Below are 10,352 nucleotides of genomic sequence, written 5' to 3' on the forward strand. Positions count from 1 at the left end.
ATTTATTTAAAAAGAGCAATTACCCAATAGATAATCAAAAGATATGAACAGTTTTCAGAAGAGATTATTAATTGAAATTGAAATCACTTTTTAAAACTGCCCTAACTCACTATTGATAGGAGAAATGTGAATTGTAATAATTTTGAGGTGCTCTCTTATTATACCTACTAGATTTCCTAATAGTACAGAAAAAGAAAGAGACAAATGTCAGAGGGAAAATGAGATTAATGTATTTTTGGAGGAGTTGCAAAGTGAGTTAAGAATTCTGTAAAGAAATATGGAACTATGCCCAAAGGGCTTTAAAATCATATCTACCTTTTGACCCAGCAATGCCACTACCAGGTCTATATTCTAGAATAAATGAAAAACAGGAAAGAAAAGGACCTATAAAATAAGGATATTTAGAACAACTCTTTTCTAAGGACAAGGAACTAGAAATTGAGAAGATGCCATCAGTTGGGAAATGACTGAACAAATTGTGGTATGTAATTATGATGACATACTATTCTATTATAAGAAATGATGAACAGGATGTTCTCAGTAAAAAAAACTTACATGTGCAGATTCAGTGTGGAAATCTACTGTAAAAAATAACAGCAATGTTGTAGGATGATTAGTTCTGAATTATTTACATTTTCTCAACAGTGCTGTGACCCAACAACACTGAAGGATTTATGGTAAAGAATATTATCCATCCCAAAGACAGAGTTGATGGTATCTGAACACAGATTGATGCATGTTTGTTATTGTATTTTTCTTGAGGTTTCTCTTTTCTTGGGGGGAGGGAGGTTATGTTTACTCTTACAACATGACTATTGTGGTAATATTTTTCATGATTACACATATCTAACTACTTTCATGATTCATGTGGTAATATTTTTCATGATTACACATATCTACTCTTACAACATGACTATTGTGGTAATATTTTTCATGATTACACATATCTAACACATATCAAATAATTTGTTTTCTCAATGAGAGCTTTCATATGGCAAGAAAGGAAAAAATTCTGAACTCAAGATTTTAAAGGATATATTGAAACTAGTTTTTGCATTCAACTGGGGGAAAGGAAAATAAGAAAGAAAAAGAAATAACTACACAATATTTTTAGTACTGTGATTTTATTGATGCAATTATCCCATTCATTAATAGAAACAGAAGAACTTGTTACCTTATTAGGAAACTTTGGGAGTTGTTGTAGTAAAAAAAAAAAATGACATTTTTGGATTACCTTCCAGTGAAAACCTCATCTAAATTAATGTCTGTAGGTAAATTAAAATTATTAGTTCCACTGTCCAAATATGAGGCCCAAAGTCTCTAAATAAATTACTCAAAGATATTAAAAATAATAATTAAATAAAAATTTCAAAATCATGTCATTTTCATGAAGCCTGAAATTTAACTATTTATTAACATTTATCTTTTCATTGACAAATCTAAATATAAAATGTTTTCAATTCAATAGGGTTTGTAATCTACTAGCATAGCTTTGTAGATTCTAATGTCAGCTTCACCTTGATATTAGGCATTAAAAAAGAAAAAAATGTATTTAAATGTATTGAGAATCTCTCCCCACAAATTTTCTACTTTTTCTGAAATAGTAAATTCCCTCATCCATATAATTTACTATAGTACTTTTCCCATGAACTTACTCCTATTTAAGGAGTAAAAAAGAAAAATAAGAGATGTTGAAGATATGAATTTCTGGAAGTTGGAAAATATGTGTATTTAAACTGAAAATATTGCCTTTCATGAATAAACTATAAGCCAACTTTGCTTTAAAAATAAGACAATGAAGCTTACTTCAATCTCTTTTATAATGATAGGTTAATTTTATAAATTTTCCCATTACAAAAAAGAATAATTTGTGAATGCAGTCAATATGAGCACTTGACTCATAATTTTGATAATGAATTTATTAGCCAGTATGTAGGATGCACAGTATCTTAGAATAGATAAAATGATTCAGTTGTGCCTGATCTGATCTATGGTATTTCTTTAGCAGAGTGCAAGGTTGGATTTATTAATACACAGCATTTCTCTCAACTTCTCTTTGATCATTGACTTAAACTAGTGTTCTTGGAGTGAAGAAACATATGCTAAGGAAGGACGTGTCATGCAGGACATCCATAATTAAAGCTGACTTTCAATGAAAGTGTCTCACAGCACTTCCATTAAGCTTTGTCATACTGCAAAAAGAACATGAGCCTCTGTGTAAAGAAAAGTTAAACAATTGTCAGCTGAAAGCAGATGAGGGTTTTATTGAATACCTCTATTACTAATGCATGAAGAAGTGCCCATGCAGAGTAGAGAAGATACAATCATTGCTTTTAATCATTGTACAAGTTTTATTACCAAATGAACCATCCAACAAAAAGAGTAGGGTAGATTTTCTCCATGATAGCAAGCTCAATTTAGTTCCAGAAAAATCAGTGACCCAAGGTCATTCATTTGTTAGTGATCCTGGCAAAAGGATCATCTCAACCTAAAAGGTTGGCTAGAATTACAACCTGGAAGATATAGAGGAGTATGATACTCTAGCATTAATTGCTGGGGTCACTTAAAGGCAAAAGGAGTAAGTGACATCAACAGTAATGATGTCAACAAACATTTAGTGACCACTATCTATAGGCAAGCCATTGTGCTAGATGCTGAGGGTTGATAGTTTCTCTATTTCTTAATAACTAGATATAAAGGTTCATGATGCAAAGAATCTAGATAAAATTACTCATTTGATGATTCACTGTGACTAAGAAATAGCTCTGGTGCCTCAAAGGCTATGACAGCACAGCACAAGCTCTGGCATGCTCTAATATGATGGAAAGGCTTCAAGCACAGGCCTGATGACAGACTGAATTTCATATGAGGACAGGATTATTTAAATTGAAAGTTGTTCCCCGTACAAAGGTTGCACCTAGATATTTTTTTGATGAGGGTATAACTCATGAAGCCCCTAGTTAATTCATGGTGGAGTAATAATCTACATCAGAGGGTATACTCTTAGGCAGATGAAAATTGGATCATTGAAATATTAAGGATAAAATAAAAATAACTTGGAAAATAATGTTAAACTATTTTATATGAAATACTTTTATAGCAATTATTCCTTGGAAATATACTATGCAGAATTATAATTCTTCCTAATACAAAAGGACATGCATGATTTGGTCAGGGGTTCAGTGATGCTGGCTCTGTTTACACAAACTTTGGGGTTATTTGTTTATTTTTAAGTAATATTTTTGAAAAATTTTTGAACTAACAGTATTGTTGGGCCATGATCCCCTTTGGTAAGCCAATGAAGTGTCTATTCTTTTTGAAAATAATGTTTTTCAGTATACAAAATAAAATATATTGGGTTACATATGAAGTAACATAAAATATGGTTATTCAAATATTAAAGAAGAAAACAATTTCATCTACTGGCATTCCTGAGAAAGAGCTTGAGTAAAAAAAGGAAAACCATCTAATCTAATAAAGTTCTGTTATCTAAGATACATAGAGAATTGATAGAAATTTGTGACTTAAAATCCATTGCCCAAAAGATAAATCTTTAGATGATTTTTATCCAGCCTGGCTCAAATTCTAAGTGTCATCCTTGACTCCTTATTTTCTCTCAGCCTCATATCTAATCAGATCACTTGCATATATTCCTTCTCTCTTCTAACACTGCCACTGCTCTGGTGTAGGTAGTCATTACTTCATCCTTAGACTACGGAAATAGTTTGTTGTTTTTGCTCCTTTTTCAAGTTTCTCCCCCCTACAACACATACTTCAGTTACATGAAAAATTATTATTTCTAAAGTGTAAGTCTTCATTGTGACATACCTCTTGACCCCTACGTAATCAAATCTAGTGTCCCCTCCTTGTTTCTACAATCAAACATAAAACCCTCTGTTTGATGTTAAAGGTCTCCATAACCTACCCTCTTCCTACCCTTCTAGTCTTTATGTTCTCTATTCATTGGCATCCTTACTGTTCCCATAGTCGGTACTCTATATCCCAACTCTAGGTATTTTCAGTGGCTGTCCCCATTGTCTGGAACTCTTTCCTTTTTATCTCTCTCTCTCTATCTCTTAGTTTCCTTGAGTTCCTTCAAATATCAGCTAAAATTCCACCTCTTGCAGGAATTATTTTTTAATTTGTTTGTTGTTTTTCCTATGGCTCCTTAGTGCTAAGTGCTAGTGCCTTCTGCATGTTAATTACATACAATTTATTCTATATATAAACATATATATATATATATATATATATATATATATATAGCTGAGTGTATAAAATTATTTACATATTATCTTTCCCATTAGAGTGCAGACTTTCTGAAAGTGAGAGGTTTGGTGTAATTTTTGCTTTTTGATATATCTCTAGTACTTAGCACAGTGCCTGCCATGCAATAGGCACTTAATACATGAAAAGAGAAATAACCTGTGCAACCGATTTCTTGGGGGCGGGTGGATGGGTGGAAATTACTTTGCAAAATTTAAAGCCTCAAGGAAATGGTATTATTGTTAAATAAGAATTGTTATTATTATCTATCCTATACAGATATTATAAGCATTGCATTCTATGAAGTATATAAAGAATTTTGTCACCAGAAGTAACATATAATTAAGAGATACTATTATAAATCCATATTTTGTTTAACTACAAGAATTATAGCATCCTTTTCAGCTCAAAACAAAGGAAGTTTTGTCACATTATATGTTATTATAATTCTTAATCACTTCCTATCAGTCCTTTATTTGTCCACTCTCTTCTGAATTTCCCCATCTTGTTATTATCTATGTGTTTAGAGTACTTCTTTTTTATATTTTCTAGTAATTTTCTAAAAGCAATAGGGTCATTTAACATAATTGCCTGGCTTGTTATTTTGGTTCTTTAACAGATTATTTGATTAGAAAATAACAAAATTATCACAATTTCAAAGGAATGTGGAAATATACTCTATACCTTTTGTATTCCTTTCAGGCTACCATGAGAGTAGTAGATGCAATTCTATTCCTCTTGAATCATTTAATTTTTTTCAAATAAATGATATCAAATGCATATAACCAATATCAAGTTTTCATAACTATATTGAATTAATTTTTAATAGTCTGCAATTCAAAGAAGTGGTAGTATTGCGGAGAAGTTTGGCCTAGTTCAAGGGCATACAAGTATTTGGCTTGATTTCATCATGAGCTTGCTTCTTTATTCTTGGCCAAATGCCTCCTGCTTTAAGTTTTTTATCTTGAGTTGGAGCTAATAAACACTATTAAGATATTGGTTGTTACAATGGGAATCTCTTGTGGGACAATAGGGCTCCAAAATCAAAAGTGGTGAAAGGATCCATGATGTTCTTTAATCCATCCCCCTGTTTCCTCATAGGTCAAATTATAAATTATTCCAAAAATCAAAAGAATTTGAAGATCCCCACAAAATATTTTGGAAACCTTATCCAGTTTAATTAACCAAAGAATCATAACTTTAGCATTAAAAGGATGCTTTAAAGTCAGAGGAACAAATAGATGAATTCAGAACCAGAAAGGATGTAAGACATTTAAGTTTAATATCTTAATTTTATAGACAAGGCAACAGGTCTATAAAAGTGACTGATTAAATTCATCTCAGTAGCAAGTGGCAGAGATAGGAAGTCAAATCTAGATTGTAATTCGCTCTATACAATCCTCCCTGTCAATTTATTTTCCTTTTCTCTACCCTTAATGTTACAGATTTTAATTTAGTCCAGTTCTGGGTTTTTTTTTTTAATACATTTAGAGAATTGGAGACAGTCAAATCCTAAAAGTTCTCTATTTCCATTTCTTTAGCCTTTTCACAAATGGCCAATTGTCCAGTTTTTTTAATCATTTTTCTGATTCTACTTCAAAAGAAATAAAATCCCTGATTCCTTCTGCAGAAGTCAAAAATGAGTTTTTCATAGAAGAAAGGATTGATATACTCAATTATCCTCTTGGTACTTATATTTAAAAGTCAGAAGAGTCATTTTAAGAGCTTAATAGAAGCTCTTTATTTTATCAAGTATTTTCTCACAGTTTTTCAATAATTCTTTTGTATTCACAATTTGCTAATTTCCTGAGTAAATTCTTGGCCTCAGCAAATACTTCTTTATAACTGTTCTCTTGCCCTAAAAGTTTATTTCAATTAAATACAAATCAGTTAATTATTTAGTAAGCTCTTAATATGGGCAAAGTACTCTACTAAACAACTAGAGATAGAAAGATAAAAAGGAAAAAGTGCCTGTCCTAAAGAAGCTTACATGCTGGATAAAATATGTATCTTGTGAAGATAACATGAATTTTTTTTTAGGTTTTTGCAAGGCAAACGGGCTTAAGTGGCTTGCCCAAGGCCACACAAGCTAGGTAATTATTAAGTGTCTGAGACCGGATTTGAACCCAGGTACTCCTGACTCCAGGGCTGTTGCTTTATCCACTATGCCACTTAGCCACCCTTACATGAAATATTTTCAAGAGAGATGGAGTACTAACAATCCAAGGGGAACGGAGATATACCTGATCTTTTCTATGAAGGAAACTAGAGATTTTCTTAAACAGAGGTGAGCAAGTATTGCATTCCAGATATGGACATACAACTGTGCAAAAGAATGGAACCTAGAAACATTTACGATACCAGGAAGAGTTCAAAAATCCATTGGATTAGAATGAAAAGTTCATGGAGAGGAAGAATTATGAATTCAATTTTCTCTCTGTGTTCAGGATAGATTGGGGATTGGAGAAACTGGAAAAAGGGACAGAAAATAAGAAACCAATGCAACAGGCTTATTGCAACAGGTTGCATCTTTATGAGTAGATACTTCATCCATGGACTTGAAGATCAGAAATTCATACATATCTGATAACAAATACAGTGATAAAATAGCTGCCCTAAATGGCTCAAGTGTATTTGTGGATTTAAGTCTACAGATATACTTAGAGATTAAGGAAATAATTCTTTTATATGATGTTTTAGAGTATAATAATAATCTACTGTGCTCATGCACTTCTGTAACAAGATAACATTGAAAAATCAAAATAAGGGAGAGAGACTCTACAAGCTTAGTGATGATGATATTAATTGACTATCAGATCATTTTATTAATGATAATCCTACAATAAATTTGATTGTGTTGCAAATAGTTTATAGATATAGTTTTGGGAAATACTTGAGCTCCCATAATGTGATAATATCATGGATCCTATTCATATCCACTAAAATATCATAATGATTTGCTTACCTAGAAAACAAACATTGTTTCCAAAGCCTAGTTAAAGATTTAAATGCCTAAATTACACCATCAGAACCATGGAAAATGGTGACTTCTTTTTTTGCCCCACATTCTAAGAACTAAAAGTAATACCTGCTTCTAAGGAAAAGAAAAACGTTTAAGGTAGTAATACAAGATCAATAGTCTTAGAAATCCCCATACTCAGTTTTCATCACTACTTCCATTAGTGTTTAGAGGAGGAAAAAGAGGACAGGCTAGCCTAGTTATAGGATTACTACTCTCTTGGGCAGGAAGGTGAAAGTTGCATCCAATTTGTTTGTGTTTAATGGAGGAAGTTGAATAGAAAAGGAAAAACAAACATGATTTTCAGACAAGTTCAAAGAAAAGTTCTTTGAATGTCTGTATGTGTGTGTGTCTGTGTGTGTGTGTGTGTGTGTGTGTGTGTGTGCGTCTATGTAGTGTTGCTTCATATAACACATACTATTGAAAGTCCTCAGTAATATCTCTGTCAGTCAAGTTGCTCAGAACTATTACCACAGCTAAGTAACCTGTTCTTAAAACATTCTTAGTGAGACAGATTACACAGATGCATTTTTGATAACTGGTGATATTGTGGGTGGATTCAACCAATTCAACCACAGAGTGCTCTTGCTAACAATTTTTAGGTATGCCTTTAATAGAGACTTTTTTTTCTTTGATTTAATTTCTGGATTGCTGGATTACAATGCACATCTGTTCCCTTCCTCACTCCTTTTTATTTAATATTCTAAGGGCAGAGACAGTGATTAACAACCGGCACCTCCTCTGAGCTCCCATTTTCAAACACAGCAGGTCAGAAAAGCTGTTTTAACTGTGCTGAGATATATGAAATGCTGGTCCCAGGTGAAGCACTCCAGGCCACAGAAAGTGAAGCCTTAGGGTGCACGTTATTTTTCTAGCCATATTTTGCATACCATTGATCTCCATGTCCATTTCAAGCTCATTACTTGTTTTCAAGGTGTATGCTTTCTTTCTTCCCTGCACTTTGTAAATGCCAAGATCTGTCATGAAAAATGTAATTTCTCAAGTGTGAACTTCCATTCCATCTTAAGACCTCCCAATTCTAACATTATAACTATTGAACTTATGTAAGTTTATTGTGACCTTGATATATTATCATATTAAATATATTAAAATATATTCTCAAATTGAGTATTTTTTTCTTTTAGGACAGGAATAACAGAAAAGTTTAAATTCATAAAGTTTAACTGCACAAATACTGATAAATAAACTAAAACTTATTAGTGAAAAGACATAATTATATAGAGAAATTAGAGCAAAGTTAAGATTTCATTGAGTTCAAATTGTTGATAATTCAAAATATAATTCCAAATAACTATTATTCATGTTTCACTTCACACTGGAGAACAATATTTATCTTCCTCAATTCTTTTTTTAATGTTCTTATTTCCTATCAACACAGATAAAATATTTTGTTTTCCTTATTAACAAAATAAATGTCATTTTGCACAATTTGTACCCACATCAAAATCATTTAGTATAAATTTTCTATCCTCATCTTTGAAACACATACTAATGCAATCCACCAGATTTCAGAGGGAAGCAAGTATCACTTAGAAATATTTCAGGGTCTTTCTTGACTATATAAAACTATTGCAAAATCTGTAAGGTGTCCTAAAATTAATGAAATAACTATAACTAAAATAATTCCATAAATCAATAATAAACATGCAAAATTCCAAATAAATAGCTATAAATTAGACTTCTATAGGAAGAAATAAAAAATCTAAAAAGAAAACAGAATTTAAAGCAAAAATAGCAGGAAAATGATATAAGTCCCCAAATATCAGATTTTTTTCCAAAAAAAAGGAGAGAGAACTAGAACACACACACACACACACACACACACACACACACACACACACACACACACACACACACAAATACAGAAATCTAAGGCAGAAAGACAATTAAAAGTTGGTAAAATAGGAATATACGACCATTATGCAAAAGAAACCAAATTTGAAGATAGTATATTAAGAAATATTTTAAGAATTAGAGATCTGACAGGGAAAAAATAATATGCAAAAGAGTACCTGGGGCAGCTAGGTGGCTCAGTGGAAAAAGCACCAGCCCTGGAGTCAGGAGTACCTGGGTTCAAATCTGGTCTCAGACACTTAATAATTACCTAGCTGTGTGTCCTTGGGCAAGCCACTTAACCCCATTTGCCTTGCAAAAAAAAAACCCTAAAAAAAGAGTTCCTGATATCATACTGCAAAATATCTTACCAAAAATGTTTAATAACTATAAGAAGTAAACTTTAAAGGATGACTCAAAAGAATCCAGAAAACACTCAAAGAAATTCCAAATTTAGTACCAAGATACATCAAAGGGGAAAAATATTAGAATTGTAATAGGTTAAAAATTTGGCAGCAAAGAATATGATATGTTGCAAGAAGACATCAGGATATCAAAAGATTTTTCCATTTGCAATACTATAAAGGAAAAATTGGAATATGATATTCTGAGGAGAAATAACTTAACATCTAAAAATAATATATGTTGCAAAGCTGAACCAAAACAGCAAAGAAAATTGAAAAGTCAACAGTGGGCAAATGTAAGAATTCCTTTAAAAGAAATTTGAGACAAATGAAAATGACTCAAACAGTACACTAAATTTTCAGATAGTATTAAAAGTTTAAGAAGTGAATATTTGTTTTCATGTGGCTAGTCTGAGACATGAGCATGAATTATGGTGGCGCTGGGATAATTTTTATGTTATTTGATCTTTTTTAAAACAATAATAAATTAACTTTATTTGAGAAATAATGAGAAAGGCAAAGAGCATCAGTAGGAAGGTAAAGAAATAAGCATTTATATAAAACTTATTATGTTCCAGGAACTGTATATACTAAGTACCTGGAGGTTTAAGGATCAAAAGATAGAATGGGAAAAATCAAGAGGAGAATAATAGGAAAAAGTTAATTCCATTTCCTCATTATTAAATCAGTATTATAGGTGTGGCATAATGTAGAGTAACTTCCAATGGTGACAAAGAGGAGAGATTAAAAATCAGTAAATATTTGAAAATAAAGATAAGAATTAGCCTAACAAATTAAACTAACCCTGG

The sequence above is a fragment of the Macrotis lagotis genome, chromosome X, assembly GCF_037893015.1.
Source record: "Macrotis lagotis isolate mMagLag1 chromosome X, bilby.v1.9.chrom.fasta, whole genome shotgun sequence".
Lineage (NCBI taxonomy): Eukaryota > Metazoa > Chordata > Mammalia > Peramelemorphia > Peramelidae > Macrotis > Macrotis lagotis.